Source organism: Ambystoma mexicanum, chromosome 6q (genome assembly GCF_040938575.1).
Source record: "Ambystoma mexicanum isolate Mex_15411 chromosome 6q, UKY_AmexF1_1, whole genome shotgun sequence".
In the NCBI taxonomy this organism is placed as follows: Eukaryota; Metazoa; Chordata; class Amphibia; order Caudata; family Ambystomatidae; genus Ambystoma; species Ambystoma mexicanum.
The window spans coordinates 968,196,326-968,213,505 of record NC_090937.1 but is presented as its reverse complement, the minus strand read 5'-3'; positions in this window follow the sequence as shown (position 1 = coordinate 968,213,505).

Genomic DNA, 17,180 nt, shown 5'->3' with positions numbered 1-17,180 from the left:
CGGCTTATGCTAGAGGGGTGATCATCTGGGTGGCGCTGCATGTTCCGTTCCAGTTATTACAATCCACAGTGGAAGCAGATTTACGCCCCAAAACAGGACACAGTGGCATATTTTAGGATCCTCTATACCAAACTGTATACCAAACTGAGCATGTACTTGGGGGAGGCGGTGATTTGGGGAGTAAATTGGGGGGTAGATTTTAACTGTACGCTAAACCCGAGAGTAGACAGATCGGATAACAAAATAGACAGACCTGCGCCAGCTGCTAGGGTACTGCAGTCATTGTTAAAGGACTTCAGGTTTGAGGACGCTTGGAGGATGCGCCACCTGCAGGACAGACAGTATTCACATTTCTCGGCCCCACAAAATTTGCATACTAGGCTAGATTACATGTTTGTCATGCAAAAGCTGATGGCAGAAATAGTACAGATAGAATACAAGGCAAGGGTCTTGTCAGACCATTCGCCACTGGCCCTCACATGGCAATATAGACCCCCAAGAGCAAGGATACCGACGTGGCGCCTCAGAGCTGAGGCGTTAAAAGATGTATTGTTCAGGGAGGATTTGAGAGAAGAAATAGTCAGTTACTTTGAGACCAACACTGGTAGTGTTGAGTCGGCGGGTACACGGGTACACTTTGGGAAGCCTTTAAAGTGGTAGTGAGGGGGATAGCCATAGCTAAGACTAAAGGACTAGAAAGGAGGGATGAGACGCGAAGGCAATACTTAAGAGGACACTGAAACCATAAGCAGGTTGCAACAAGAATGTGCGGAACACTGGGAGAGACTGTGCAACTTAAATTATAAGAGATATGTAGAAATACAACATGCAGGAGGAGATAAACCGGGAAGGGTGTTAGCATGGTTATATAAAAGTGACACTCCAAGACTAACAATCAGGGCAATAGAGAAGGAGGATGGGCAGGTAGTGGATACCCAAGAGGGCGTGAATAGAGAATTCCTAAAGTACTATCAACAGCTGTATGGGGATGAAGGGGGAAGCGACCACAGGGACATAAGGGAAACACTGGAAGAACTAGAGGAGGTGGTGGTGCAGCTACCCACTTGCAAGACCCCGGAGGCCGACAGTCTCCCTAGTGAATTTTATAAACTGTACAGAAAGGAGGTGCTCCCCCCGCTTTTGGCAATGTTGAATGAGGCATTCAAAATAGGAAGATTGCCGGAGTCCTTGAGAGAGGCGATTATTATACCACTCCCTAACCCCAATAAGCCGGACAAAGACTGCAGATCATTTCGACCGTTGTCAATGCTTAATCAAGATAGTAAAATGCTCACGGCGGTGCTGGCAAACAGGATGAAACGGATTATAGACAAACTAATACACCCCGACCAGACTGGGTACGTCCCACATAGAAATATAACTAACAACCTCAAGCGACTACACCGAGTTATAGAACACACAAAAGGGGAAACTTCGGAAATTGCAATTGTATCACTAGACGCAATAAAAGCATTTGACTCAGTTAAATGGCCATGGCTGATAGCAGCCCTGACCAGTTATGGGATAGGACCTGGGTATCTTAAATGGGTCAAATTGCTGTACAGCGCACCATTGGCCAGGGTTAAAACGGGAGCGATAATATCGGAAAGGTGGCAACTTAGCAGGGGTACTAGACAAGGATGCCTGTCGTCCCGCATGCTGTATATTTTAGCATTAGAGCCCCTGGCGATATATCTAAGGCAACAGTATGACACGATAGGGATAAACATGAATGGAGAACCACACTTGATCTCCTTGTACGCTGACGATATGCTGTTGTATTTACAATACCCAGAAGAAAACCTCCAATATGTTCTGGAAGTAATGGAAATGATTTGCGGTGCTGTCAGGCATAGCGGTGTACCCCAGAAAATCATGCATATTCCCTATGGGTAGATACGTCGGTATTCCACGAGAGAAATTGCCAGTTCTACAAATACTGTGGGAGGTTAATACATTTAGATACCTTGGGATAGACATCTACCATACGGTTGAGGCAGAGCACCAGTATAATACAGAGAAGGCGGTCAAGGGCATCGAAAATAGCATGACGTTTTGGGCAAAGCTCCCTCTGGCGATGATGGGGAGAGGGGCAATGTTGAAAATGGTGGTCCTACCCAGATTACTGCATTATTTTGGGAATATACCATATCTGATACCAAGATGATTCTTTGACAAGGTGCACAGCATGTGTAGGGGGTTCCTCTGGCATGGGACGAGGAGCAGGGTCGCCCTTTGAGAATTGCAAAATGCGTATGATAAGGGGGGCATAAACTTGCCAAACTTCAAAATGTATTATCTAGCGAGCCAGCTACAATATGTGGCAAAATGGCTATCAGAAGACCCAACCTCAGAATATAGGTTGTTTAGACAGGATTGTGCCCCATACTTCTTGAAGGAAATCATATGGCTATCCAAACCAGACATGAAAGAGCACCCAAAGATGATGACATTGCGGTGGAAAATATGGCGCAAGGCCTGTCAGATAATGGAAAATCCGACCCCGTGTTCCCCGCAGGTGCCACTGGTGGTACTAGCAGGGAAAGAGGTGCAGTTAATGAAGATAATCAGGAAACACTGGGAACCGGTGGGGATAGCGACAATAGGAGATATTTGGCAAGAGGGAAAGATAAAGGAATTTGGGACGCTGGTGGAGGAAACGGGGTTACATGCAGGACAATATATTACATATCACAGGGTGGTCCAGCGGATTAAAGAAACATGGTCAGAAAGAGTATTGGAAGAAGAACCGGATACCACCATAGAAATAATATATGATATAGCAGAGGGAGGGCACGAGATATACAGGTTATATGAGCTGGTAATGTCCAAAGTGGGAAAGGAAGTGGTACAACTACGACAGGACTGGGAGGAGGAGGTTGGTGCCCTGATGAGTGATGGAATGTGGGAGCGGGCCCAAGGGTACCTCAAGAAAGTGTCAAGAAATGCGAGGTTACAGCAAATACAGTTGTATATAACCCACAGGGCTTATATGACACCCCAATAATGGGGTGGAAGGCGTGTCACAGACCTAGGATTGAAGTATGGTGGTAAGACCTCCAGAAATGGGCAGCAGCCGAAACTGTAGTATGGCAGGATGCTAGAAACATGGGGGTGGGGGGGGTGAAGAAGCATAAACCCGGACTAGCTGGAGACACCTAATAGCTACACTATTTGGGTCCACGCAAGATTGGTCAAGTGACCAAGACCCGGCGGAGAACACGAGTAAGGAAACCCCTTCGTAAACTGCAGAAGTAGATTGCGAAGAGATGTAGGCTTGGGGGGGGAGGGAATGGGAAAAGCAGTCACCAATGATTGTGCTGTATAAAATTTGACATGTTGTAACATGTACTGCAAGTTTGGTTGTTGTTTGTTGTTGGTTCGGTTGATATAAAACTAATTAAAAAAAATAATTTAAAAAAAAAGTATTCTGTCTGGAAGAATCTATATGCATCTTCGGGAGTGTGACTCATGCACCGGTGAGAAGTATGAATATTCCCTGTCATCTCCATGTGTCCCTCTCCAGAGTTCTTGTAGATCCAGTTCCTGTACTATTCTGTTGAGGGATTGGGTTTATCGGGGGCGGTGGTAGATTCCTGTCCCTGTCCGATCTATGTTGGGATCTAAGTAGCAATAAAAGTCTCCCCCCAAATAAGGATATTTGATCTGTGTTTGCCTAGTAATTCGCCTACATTCTGAAAGTAATCTTCGTTGTCTAAATTGGATGCTTAGGAATTCACGATACATTTGGTGTGACCTTCTAGTGTAACCTTTATAATAAATGATTGTCCTTCTTCATCGCCCAGTGTCCATTGCACTTGTAGTGGTATTGAGGGTGCGACCCAGAAGAGAACCCCTCTGAAGTGTGATGAGTATGAGGTGCCTACCAGTGTGCCTCCACAGTTCAGCCATAACTCATTGAGATCGTCTTTGGTCATGTGTGTCTCTTGCAATAATGCGACTTGGATACCATGTCTATGCAAGAATAGTTTGATTTGGTTGCATTTAGATCATTTACCCAGACCCCGTACGTTCCAGGTGTCTATCTTAAGCGACATTCATCCTGTGATCTTGCATTGGCCCCCGCTATTAAAGTTGCCTTGCTTCCTAGTTGTTCCCCCAGACGTCTCAGTATGAGACTGGGTGTGATCCTCTCTACCTCTAGAACCTTTCTGTCCGTGCCTGCTATGGTATGTGTTGTTATTTCGAGTGTAGCCTGTTCGCCGTTGTATGCCTGCTTTGTATCTACTGCTCGTTTCCAATAACTCCCTTCCCCCGTCCCTCGCTCCCAATGCCCTCCTTAACCGTGCTCCCCAAATTTGTATGGCCCATGAGAAAATCCCCGCCTCGAACTGTGACGGGACTCCGTCAACCAACTTTATGAAAGGAAAAAGAAAAAGAAACAAGTGGGACTGCTTGGTCCCTCGGTCTCGCTTGTGTCAGCGAGGTCGGTGGAGTCGCAGTAAGGGGGTTTGGCCTCAGCGTTGGCTGTCAACTCTGCTGTCATCTCCATTCCTCATCCTTGATTCCATCTAGTGGTGTGCCATCAATGCGTCCACAGTAGTCGTAGTCCTGCGTATCATCATAATTTTTTATCCCCTTTGCCGTTTCGTGTGTTGGAGTTAGTGGGTTGGCTACACCTGGCCTCCAACCAGTCGAAAGCGTCCTTTGGCGAGAGGAAGAAGTGCGACTGGTTGTCTGCTAGCACTTTTAGTTTGGCCAGGAAAAACATCATGTACCGCAATTCGTGCTCCCGGAGTTTCCTCATTACTGAATCAAACGCTCTTCTTTGTGGAGGAGCTTGGCTGTGATGGCCCGTGGAGGCGCCCCAGAGGTGGGGGGGGCCTGGAACCCTGTGCGCTCTCAATAGTGAATAACTTGGAAAGGCCCTGGGGTCGCAACGTGTGTAGTATTATTTTTTCCACGAAAAGCTCTGTGCAGTCTCCCTCCATCCGTTCCGGGACCCCCACCAATCGAATGTTGCATCTCCTTGAATGTCCTTTGGCATCCTCTGCCCTGACCTCAAGGGTCTTAGTGGCTCCTACGAGGCCCTGAATTTTGTTGCGAAGCATGTCCACTACGTCCTCCAAATTGCTTATCCTTTGTTCGGCTGATGCCACCCTCTCGTTCACTTTTCCCAGGTCTGCGCATACTAATGAAACATCTACATCTACTTCCGGGATCCTGATCTCCAGTACCTTTTGTGTGTCTTGAATTGCTGTCATAAGAGTCTCTAGGGTCACTCCTCCTGATTCCGACGATGCACCTTGGTCTCCCTCTGACGTGTCGGGCACTGATTTAGCTGCTTTTGGTTTAGCACCGACATATGCCTCAATTTTTTGTTGCCCTTTCACCATTTTGTGGGTGGCTCTTCCTGTGGGTGTAGTGGATATCTCACAATCCTCCGGTGGATAGCGTTGTTGGATGCCTCAGTATTCGTTACTGGCAATGCAGGTTCTTTCTGTGTCTCTCTAGGTGCCCCTTGCTTAGTCACCCAGTTAGCATATCATCAATTGTTAAGTTAGTATCTGATTCCTAAGTTAAACTTCTGGCTATTGCATGCTGCCTTTCCTTAATCTGTGGCGTCTGTATTCTGCCACTCTTGATGGAGCGGTAGGTGCAGTGCGGGTGGTCCCTCCCAACTCTAACCCAGCTCCCGGATATACCCCCAAGGTAGGGCATGTATTTATTGGCAGTTTAATTCATGAGTCAATAAAACAAATATTATTCGTATTACTATTCCCTAAGACGTGCTGTTTGTGCTTGTTGATAATGTGAGCATGCAGCGGGCTGCTTTGGTTGAATTCAGTCTCCCGTTCGGGAACCGTGTTGCAGGATATATGAAGTGCAGTGGCTTATGTCCCACGGGGCACTGATTGTGTGGCCCGTTGAGTCTGTTGTTATTCCAGTCTCCGTATGATGGGATCCGTCACCAGCGAGTGGTAGTGGTCCGTGCAGTGCTGGACGGGTGGTTTCCCCTCTAATCCAGGCTCCGGGTGACTACAACTTTATGGTTGATGGTAACACAGGAGTGGCATCTCCCCCGGTTCAGGTTGGAAGCGAATTGCCATGTTGTGCCGGTGAGAGCGCGTTGGCGTGGGGATAGCCTACTGCTATGGATGATGATCCGTCCCTCCAAGTTGCGGTGGCTCTCACCTTCAAGGGTGCAGTTTCAGCTCCCAGTCAAAAGTGGATCTGGCGCGGATCTGGTGCGGGCAGCTTCCCGGCGGGACGGGGGAGCGCTCCTCTCAGTCTTCCCCCTCCGCGATGTTCAGAGCAGTGCCGCTGAATGCATTGGCGGGTCTCCCGGGTCAGAGAGGGGTGCATGCCTCCACAGCTTTGTCCACTGCGTCTGTATTTCTCCTCCTTTGCTTGCAGGGGTCTTCCTGCACCCCACGTGTTGGTGCGCAAAGTCTTGGCTGCGTTCAGTGGCGTTCCAAGATGGTGACCGGCCCGGGTGTTGCACTCGTCGGGTTGGTCTAATAGGCAAACGCAGGTATTTTTCGTACCAACAAAGTTATAATTCCGTTCAGCAAACTCTCCGAAGTTGCTTTCTTCGTGTTTCTCAGCAGTTGGTAGCAATTAACAGGATGTTTTCTCCAGTATTGCAAGCAGCCTCAGCCGAGCGACGTGGATTAGGACTGCTTCCACGCGCCAATCAACAGCGCCTCTCTTGTTGAGGTAGTACATGGCCACTGTGTTGTCCCTCATTATCAGGACATTCTTTCCCCGTACAGAAGGCAGAAAGGCCTTCAGAGCTAGTCTGATTGCCCTCAGCTCCAAAAGATTGATATGTAGTTTGGACTCCAATGGAGGCCAACGACCACAGACTGTACGATCGTTGGCTTGGGCTCCCCACCACGTCAGTGAGGCGTCCGTCACTATTTTAATCTCCGGCCATGGCTGCCAAAAGGGTTCTCCCGTCAGAATATTGTATTTTCAGGCCCACCACAGAAGATCCTGTGAGACCCTGGTTGGAATCTGAAGTCGGTCTGACAACTTTCCTGAGAACTGGGACCATTGCGTTCTAAGAGCACATTGAAGGGATCTCATTCTCAGGCAAGCCACTAGCAGCAGAAAAATGCAGGATGCCATGAGGCCGAGCAACCTCAGAAAATCGAAGGCATTCTGAAATTTGGTCACCATCTGAAGAATGTCTTGAGCCCTCACCTTGGGTGGAGAGCTCTAGCACAGCCCTGATGTACTGGAGCTTTTGGGAAGGTGTCATATGGAACCTCTTGTAATTGATGGAGTAGCCCAGTCTGTGAACAGAGTGGCAGGTGATGTTGAGATGATCCAGGACTTATTCGGGAGAACACACCTGATTAGCCAATCATCCAGGAAGGGTTAGACGTGAATCCCCCCTCTCCTGAGGCGGATTGCCACTGCTGCCATCAGTTTGGTGAAAACCCTTGCGGTGGAGGTCAGTCCGAATGACAGAACTCGAAATTGATAATGAGAACCGCCAACCGTGAACCTAAGGTATTTTCTGTGCTTGAGATGGAGTGGCACAAGCATCCTGTAGGTCAAATGACACCAACCAATCCTGGAGTTGGAGGGCCTGAAGGATCTGAGAAAGTGTGACCATCTTGAACTTGTCCTTCCTAAGGAACTTGTTCAAGTATCTCAAATCCAAGATGGGTCTCAGTCTGCCATCCTTCTTGGGTATCACAAAATATGGGGAGTACCATCTCTTGTTCCTCTCTGCTACAGGCACTGGTTCTAGCAGGGTTAACATTTCCTGCACAAGGAGCGGATCCGGAATCCTCAAAGAGCGGTTCCCCGGTGGATTATTCTGAGGTCTCTTTATAAAAGGGAGGCGGTAACCGTGGGCTACAGTTTCCAGAGCCCAAGCATCTGAAGTAATGTCTCGCCATTCTTCCAGATGCTGAGACAGTCTGACCCCCACTGGTGAACTGTGACTCAAGACCTCAGAGGCTGATGCTAAGGAGGCTGCTGCTTGAGCTGGCTTTGCACCTCTACCTAGTCCAATATGAGGAAATCTTTGACTGGCCATTCCTCTCGCCCTTATAACTGAGGAGTAGTAGTGAAAAGATCTACCCCCAAGGTTGCCCACTAGGGCGGAAAGGCTGAGGTTGCCTAATAGCGGCGCCTAAAGATTTGGCTGCCGCCTTTGAGGTCTGCAACTTCTCAAGGCTCTCATCAGCCTTGTTGCCAAAAAGGTGAGACCCTTCTAAAGGCATGTTGAGAAGTCTAGATTGCACATCAGGTGAAAACCCAGACTTTCTCAACCACGCACGGTGCTGGAAGCCATGGATCTGCTGATGCTATACACAGAATCCAAACCTGAATGAAGGGACTCGCACATGGCCTCTTTGCCGTCCTTAATAATAACTAAGAAGCCGTCCCTTTCTTTCTTTTTTTTTTTTAACTTTGTTTTTATTGACATCATACATATAAGGTAGGGTGCACGGGCAATCCCTGCCAGCAATACATTGAACAAACATAAATGACAGTTTTTTTTATCTTTAACTCTTATCCCGCCTACTCCCCCCACACCCCCCACAACTTTTTAAACATACCAGGTCTAGAGGTTATGCAGGTTATAGAAGCTGCAGCGAGAACATTCGAATATCTATATGTTATTAGTCATACAATTCGATATAGTGGGGTCAGATCGGTTCACAGCAAGTAGGGGGACCAAACTAGGTCCCTGGGATTAGTGGTGAGAAGTGTGAAATGGAGGCGTTAAGGGTCGTACTTTACAGACGCATAGAGATGCAACTGTCGTTAAGGAGCACTGCGGTCCATTCCTGTACAAATTCCGACATGATATAATTTGTTATCGCAGTGAATTTTTCATAAGTGAAGATCGACCTGCGTTTACAAAGCCATTCCTCCTTGGATGGAGCTAAGACACTTTTCCATTTTTGGGCTAGTGCTAGCCTCCCCGCCCTCAACATGGCCCCAATGACCCTCGGGAATGCAGGCTGTTCTGTCTCCAGCATAGGAGTACCCAGGAGGATTTCCAGTGGAAGTAAAGTCGGGGAGTACCCCTCTATGTCCTTAATCCAGCTGAGCAGTTCCGACCAGTACACCTGAATGACCGGGCATCCCCACCACATGTGGAATCAAGTGCCCCGTTGTTGACATATCCTGGGGCAAAGAGGGGACACCTCTTTAAACATTTCGGACAGGATGGCTGGAGGGCAATGCCATGAATGGAGTATCTTAAAGCTATGTTCCATGGCAGCAGTGTACAGTGGACCCGTGAATATATATTTAAAGATTGCCGTCCATGTGTGGTCGTCCAGCGTCATGCTCAGCCTATCTTCCCATATTCGTTTGAAGGGCTGTCTACCCTCCAGATTAGCCGTTATCAAGGTGCCATAGAACTTAGACAGAGAGCCTTTCCGGCAGGCGCTTTTAGCTAGGACAGTTTTGAAAGGTGTGAGGGGGCGTTTGAAGTTATCAGCCCACCGAGGGTGGGTCAGGATTCCTTTCAAGCGCAAATATTCAAAGACTGAGGGCGGGTTGTCACCCAATGCCTCAGTCAGCTGGTCATATTTTATGAAACCCTCCTTGCGAGAGAGTTGAGCAACCCTCTTTAGGCCCAAGTCCGACCATGTCTGTGTGTCTCGAAAGCCCCTGGTGCCTAGATTGATGGGGGGACCCCACAGCGATGTTAAAGGGGACGGCCAGGATGACAGCAGCTTGTTGTCCTTATTCGGCTTCCAGACTGCCCAGAAGGCCGCTAAGCTTGGGTGCTTTCTGAGGTGGGGGGAAGGGCCTTAGGGGGGGCCCATAGCAGGTCCCTGACTTTTTTCGGGTGGGTGTAGACATCCTCAATGAAAGTCCAATATGTCCCCAGGTCATCCCTCATGTGCTCTAACATCACCCGGAGTTGGGCTGCTTTGTAGTAAAGTCTAAAGTCCGGGAGGCCAAATCCACCATGAGACTTAGGAAGAGTCAAGGTAGAAAATTTGACTCTTGTTCTTTTACCGGCCCAAATGAACTGAAGGACTCGGGACTGTAGTGCCTCAAAGAAGGCCTTCGGGATCACCACGGGGAGAGCCGCAAAGAGGTAGAGTAGGCGGGGCAGGATATTCATTTTGACCATGACCATACGCCCAAACCAAGAGAGTGTGAGGGGTGCCCATCGTTTGAGATCACTACTAATCTTGGCCAAGATCCCCGGGAAGTTACATTGATAGAGTTGTGACAGATCCCTGGGAATGGTGGTGCCCAAATACCTGGTGGAAACCCGCTCTATTCTCACTCCCAGTATTTCGGAGTTACCCCCGATGTCATGATCCCCTGGACCCATGGGCATAATGCTAGACGTGTTCACCTTGAGCCCCGAAAAGGTGCCATAGTAGTCTATAAGTCCGAATAATCGGGGTAGAGGGTCCTGAAGGTTAGTCAGGTAGCCCCGGATATCGTCTGCGAACAGGGAGAGTTTAAAGTCGCAATTGTCACATCTAATCCCTGTGATTTCCTGGTCAGCTCTGATCGCTATAGCCAGGGGCTCCATTGCCAAGGCATACAGAAGGGGTGACCAGGGACAGCCCTGACGGGTGCCTCTAGATAGGGCCAGAGGGTCCGAGGTGCCACCATTAACCAAGACTCTCGCCGAGGGACCATTGTAAAGTGCTGAAACCCAGCCACAGAAGTTGTCCCCCAGACCCATTTTTCAGGGGACTTTACCCATATAAGGCCACTCGACGTGGTCGAAGGCCTTTTCCGAATCTAATGAAAGGAGATAGCCTTCCACCCCCTGCCTTGAAGCCTCATGCATAAGATACAGGGTCTTCCGTATGTTATCTGAGCCCTGGCGTCCCGGAATAAAGCCCACTTGATCTCTGTGTACTAGGGAAGGGAGGAGTCTTGCCAGTCTGTTTGCTAAAAGTTTGACCAGTATCTTTATATCGTCGTTGAGGAGGGATATAGGGCGGTATGATTGACACTGAGAGGGGTCCTTCCCTTCCTTGGGGAGCACTACTATCAGAGCGGACATCATCGTGGGTGGAAGGGAGCCCAGTTCCAGTGCCGAGTTAAACATCCTGGCCATAAACGTGCCAACGTAGACCGATAGGTCTTGTAAAACTTAACAGTGTACCCATCATCCCCCGGGGCTGTTCCACTATTCAAAGAGGATATGGTGTCTGTTATCTCGTGTGGGGTTATGGGAAGTTATAGTGTTTCTGCCTGGTCAGGAGAGAGGCCTGGGATCGGGAGGGAGTCCAGGAAGCGGTCTATTTCGGTCCCGTCCCCTGCGTACTCCGAGCAATACAGCCGTTCATAATATTGTCTGAATTGCTCAGCTATCTTACTGTCTCTCACGGTCGATTCCCCTTCCGGGGAGCAAATGGAATTCACCCTCCTACTATTTCTAAGCTTGCGGAGCCTCCAAGTTAGTATCTTGTCTGCTTTTTCCCCCCTTTTCCATGTATTTCCCGTTTCAGGAAAGACAGCTTCCTTTCCGTTTCTCCCACCTGGAGGTCCGCCAGTTTAGAGCGCAATCTTTGTAGCTCCTCCCATTGTCCGGGGAACATCTGCGTTTTCAGTCCCCCCCCGGTTGGATAGTGTCTATCTTTTCCCTCAATAGTTTCTCCTTGTGGCCCCTCTCCCTCTTTTTTCTCGAATCTCGATAAGGATGCCCCTAATGGTTGCCTTGAATGCCTCCCAAACACCCATGACGCCAACCTCCCCATTGTCATTGGCAGAGAAGTAATTTTTATGGCTTCTAAAAGGGTTTGGCGTACTTCCTTATCATGCAGGAGGAGGTTGTTGCACCTCCACAGGGAACCGGATACCCATTTTTATTCTAACCAAATCGCGGTCCGACCAAGGGACAATCTCCTCCCCCGAGTCTGTGACCTCACCCCGAAGCGTGGAGTCAACCAGAATGTAATCGATACGGGAGAATGTGGCATGAGGCTTTGAGTAGAAGGTAAAGTCGGGGTCTCGGCCTTGCTTAATGGGGTGCGTATCACTCAAGCCCAGTTCTCCATTGACTTCTTGGAAAGCTTCTGCCAGTTTTTTATGGAGATGCAAGTTTGGACATGATTTACTGACTTCCTATCCCTCTCGGGGCAAAGAACCATGTTAAAGTCCCCACCTACCAATAGGGTGCCCTCGGAGAAAGCCGTCATGTTCTCTTTCATCCCCTCCTAGAAGCTATCCTGTGCCTCGTTTGGAGCATATATACAAACCAGGGTGAACAGCCGGCCCCTCACCTCTCCCTTGACCATAATATATCGTCCTTCCGGGTCCGACTTCTGAGCTTTGGTCACGAAGTGGACCCCGGGAGAGGCCAGGAGGGCCACTCTGCGTTTTCTAGCCCGGAAGGACGCCACATACACCTGATCAATGTTTTTAGCCCTTAGCTTAGGTTCCTTGCCCCAAACCCAGTGAGTTTCTTGTACAAATAGGAAATGAAGCCGTAGCCTTGAAAATTCTCTCACCACCAACGACCTTTTTGTAGGTGAGTTAAGCCCACGTACATTTAAAGACCCCACTGTCAAGAATTGGAGCGGATCATCCATCAAAACGATGGTAAAGGCTCATGGCTCCCTCCGTGGAGCGTGAAATGTCAATGCTCCCGCAGAACCTCTGCACCCTGATGCCCAGAAACAATTCCATAAGTGAAAAATCGACCTGAAAACCTGGCGTGACCCAACTAAATCCCCAATGAACAAACCCCAACTTTTCCCTCCCCCCTCACCCCTCCCCCCTGAACCCTTGGTTGATTAGCGGCTTCATCTTGTCGCCAATCCAAGCCACCATTGTCTCCCCCTTCCGGGCTCCTAAACTCTTCAAAATCAACAACTCGAGCCCCCCCACCCCCTTGTCCATACCAGTCCATAAACAGTTGCGTCGCATCCCCACTCACAGAATCGAGTACACGCTTGATCGTCGAGCTCCCGGGGGCTCTTCAAGTGTTGGGCAGATCCGGGGATGCCAGAGCCACTCTTCTGAATTTCCTGCCGGACTCGGACCTTACGCCTTTCCTGTGGAGCCCTCGTCCGCCCGGGGCCAGCTGGGGCTCTCTCGCGTTCTTGCTCGCCCACTTCCATATTTGGATCATCCAGGAGCTCCCCCGACACCCTGCGAATATCGTCCTCCATGACCAGGGCATACTTGTAGCCGTCTAGCTCAAAGGAAAGTGAAAAAGGGTATCCCCACCTATATCGGACCCCTTTGGTCTGGAGCATTTTCGTCAGCGGGGAGCAGAGCCGACGTCTCGCCAGGGTGAAGGCAGACAGATCCTGATACACTGAGATCTGGGCCCCCTCCCAGTCCATTGGGCCTTTCTTGCGGGTCAGTTCAAGAATTTTACTTTTCTCCGCAAAGTAGTGGAATCGTACTTGAATGGACCTGGGGCCTCTGTTGGCTTCACCTGCTCTATGGGCTCTATCAATAGTCGGTTCATTCATGTTAGCCCCTTCAAAGAGTGATCCCACCAGCGCGTTAACAGCTTTTATAATGTCTGCTTGCGTTTCACCCTCACGCTCTGGGAAGCCTAAAAAGCGCAGGTTACAGCGACGTTCCCTGTTCTCCAAATCGTCAAGCTTTAGGGAACATTTCTCTTCCCACCTCTCAAGCTCCGCCAAGCGCATGTCAAATTGCGTCTCAAAGATGTCATTCGAGGCCGTATTGTTTTCCAGCGCTTGAACCCTGTCATCTATATTGTCCACTTTTTTGTCCAAGGTGTCCAGACGTAGCGCTATATCCGCTCTGAAGCCTCTGATCTCCTCGAGGAGGGCGGCCATACTCTTGGTGACCGTGCTAGTGTCTGTTAGTTCCTGATGCGTCGAGGCCGCCATCTCAGAGAGAGTCGGGGGGCCAGGGGCCAAACGTCGGAATTTCTGCAGGGATTCTTTCCAGTTCATAGGCCTCCCCCGGATCTTCACCACTCCACGGGATCCACCCCTAAAAGCCCCAAGTCTAATGGGCACCGCCGCCGGGCCACGATACGACTCTGAAGAGGTCCTGCCTGCCTGCCGTCCAGGCCCTGTGCTCACTGTTAGGGTGGGGGGTTGTTTAGGCCTGTTCTCCAGTTCTAAGCCAGTGGGGGCCTGTTCCCCCCCCTGTCCCAACGTTGGGTCCAGTCGCATATGCACGGGCAGTCCCTGGAGGGGAGTGTTCACTTATGTGGGGTAAGGCGGAGCCCTAACAGCAATTGTCCGGGGGCCGGCTCTCTTTGCCCCTAATATAATGCAGCACTTTAGGGCAGCCTCTCACCTAATGGGGGCTCCGGTGCTCCCTCGGCACGTCTCCGGATCCACCGTCAGATCCAGGGAGGGCCCGAAGCGGGGAGGGATGGGTGGACTGCTGTGGGCACCCCTTGGGGGGGGCGCCCGCTCTTCCAAGTCGCCGGCGGGGGCCTCTGCTCTCGCTGGTCTCCGATGAGGGCTGGCCCCCTGGGAGAAGCGGGGGCTGAGGATGCCGCAGGGGGGAAACCAGCTCTCCAATGGGCCCACCTGGGCCGGATCCACTGAGCGCCGAAGCCCGGGGGCGCAGCGCAAGCCACCGAGCCCGGTGCGCCGCTCCGGGGTGCAGCCCCAATGGCGGGAAGCAGCCCAAGGCGTTGTGCAGCCCTGGGCTCTGTGGGGCACGGGAGACGCTGCAGTCAAGTTTGGGGGGCGGGCTGCTCTCCCCACGCTGTCCGATGAAGCTGCAGGCCTAACCTTAGCCGCGGCTCTCCGTTGTTTTTGTGCGGAGCCACGGCGCTGAGGGAGGCGGGGCTCTCCCTCCCTCCTGTCTTCGAGGGCTCACTGCGCAGCGAAGGCGCCAAGTCGGGAGACCGGAGTTGGGGTATTCGGGTGCCCCGCGGTGTTAGAAGGCTGCGGTGGGGGTCGGCACTTCACTCTAAGGGGTTTAGGGGGGGCTCAAGTCCCAATGATGGCACCCTTCGGAGGATATGAGAGGAGATGCGTCAGTGCATCTCTGCGCCCCCTGGTGGTTCTCAAGCCGTCCCTTTCATCCCCTTCGGGAATGTGCTCTGCCACCACGGAAATACAATCCCATAGAGTGTACGAAAACACTGCGAGGGCACAAGTGGAGTTGGCAGATTTTAGTGCCATGCTCTCTGCAGAAGATACCTTCCTCACCCATCCAGCTATGCGTTTGTCATCCCTATCAGGACGGATGGTACAGTACGCCACTTGTTTGGAAGTAGCAGTAGCTGCCTGCACCACCAGACTCTCTGGAGTGGGGTGTTTTGACAGATAGTCGGGGTCACTACTCGAAGGGCAGTATTTTTTTGTCAAGTTCTTATCAACTGCCGGATTGGACTTCGGAGTCTCCCAATTCCTAGCCACTCCTTTCTGCAATGCCATATGGAAAGGCAAAATAGGATCAGACTGTGGACCCTTGTCCAGAATGTCAGTGAGGTCGTCCTGCTCGTAAGGCAATGGAGGCCTACTCCAACCCATGTATTCCACCACTTTCGACATGAGCTGCCTGTAGGACGCATCCACATGCTCCCCAGCCTCTGGCTTTCCACATTTAAGTTTGGACGAGGTATCTACCCCACTTGCTGTTTGCAAGTTGTCATACAGGTCCTTGAGTCTGAACTCTTCAGAAATAACTCTCTGGTACATTGGGTGTACCGTACTGTAAACCAAATGGCGCTTCATCATCCTCAGACCGCTCCTCTTCTTCAAAAATCGAATTAAGAGATTTAAAGAAATTCTTTTGAGGTAATGGAGCATATATTTTGTCTGGTTTTGCAATAATTGGCTTCAACGTCTTTGATCGTAAATGCTTTCTTTATCGGCGCCGATTTACGCTGGCAAATATGGGGCGGCTGGCGTCGAAGGCTTCCGTGTCAATGTCGAGGGCTTGGTGGGTGTCAAAGGCACTGCCGGCATCGAAGGTGTTGATGGCGTTGACGACCTCGACTTTTCCTTGTGTCTCGTATGATCCTTCGATGTCACATCGGATCGAGGCCTCCTTGAAGGCTCACTAGGCAAATCGTGCCTTTTTCCCAGTCTCAAGGGCGTGCATGATTTCGGGCGAGACCTTTCCTTTCCGGCTTCTTTCAAAGGCTCGGTAGGAGCATGGCTTTTTTTTTTTCCAAAAATCTTTAGCATTTCAACCCTGAAGGCTTCCCACTTGGCCGGAGTGGACTTCCTAGTAGGGCATGCAACCCTATTGGGGGAAACGTCTGACGAAGAAGTCGATGAAGGCGACCTATGGTGCCTTCTCATCGATTTCTGCGAAGAAAAGTGGTGAGAGCCACTCCTCGACCTGGATCGCTTGGCCTTCTTCCTCCGAGGAGAGTCGCCTCTCGGCTCGGCGGTCTAAGGTTTTGCGGATCGGATAGGAGATTATTATTTTTTTTTCCTATCTTCAACTTCCCCTTCCGTTCCCTCAAGGCTTTTGCAGTCATGGAGGTGTTGTGGTCTGCTCTGAGGCACTCCAAACAGATACGGTGCTGGTCAGTGAGTGACATTTTTGACCCGCAATCCCGACACTTCTTGAAACCGGACCTCGGAGTCGTCATGTTGATGATGAAGACATTATCGAGAGGTGTTTTTAACAAAGACTTCACAAGATGAGGAGTGCCGAATTTCGCTTGAAGCTATCGCTGTCGCAGACAATGGAACTGAGGCCAACCATTATCTGGAAATCCGCAGAGTTTCCTGCGGAGGGTGGCGCTACAACACGTATGACCAGAGACGGTTGGCAGTTGCCCCTTAGAAGAGTCGATACCGAAGTCCTTGAGCTGAATAACCGATGTAAGCAGAAGCATTGAAAGTGGCAAATAACAGGGGAGGGGCCGTATTGCATGTATATATCACCAGCACTTACTATACTTGGCACTTATATCTGCTGCTCACCCACTAGCATGGATACTCCAGCACTTACCCCCCCCAATCCCTCCTCCCCTCTTCTCTCTCTGCACTTGCACGTTCTGAATACTCACAAGGCCTAGTAGGTTTGTGTTTATCCTCCAGTGTATATATCATTTTCAATCCCATGATCCCTTCCTGCTGCCCTTTGTGCGCTTTAAAACACACAGTACTTGTTGTATAAGCGCCTAACAAATGCACAATAAATAAAAATGGATATATAGTGGGAGAACATAACAGGATTTGTTAGGAAAAGGGAGATTCCTGTCCTCAAGGAGGAAGAAGGGACTGCCCCAAACTCCAGATCAGAGTATTATTTAAGGGATTCCTGCAGCTACAGCCAATGAAGGGTGCGTG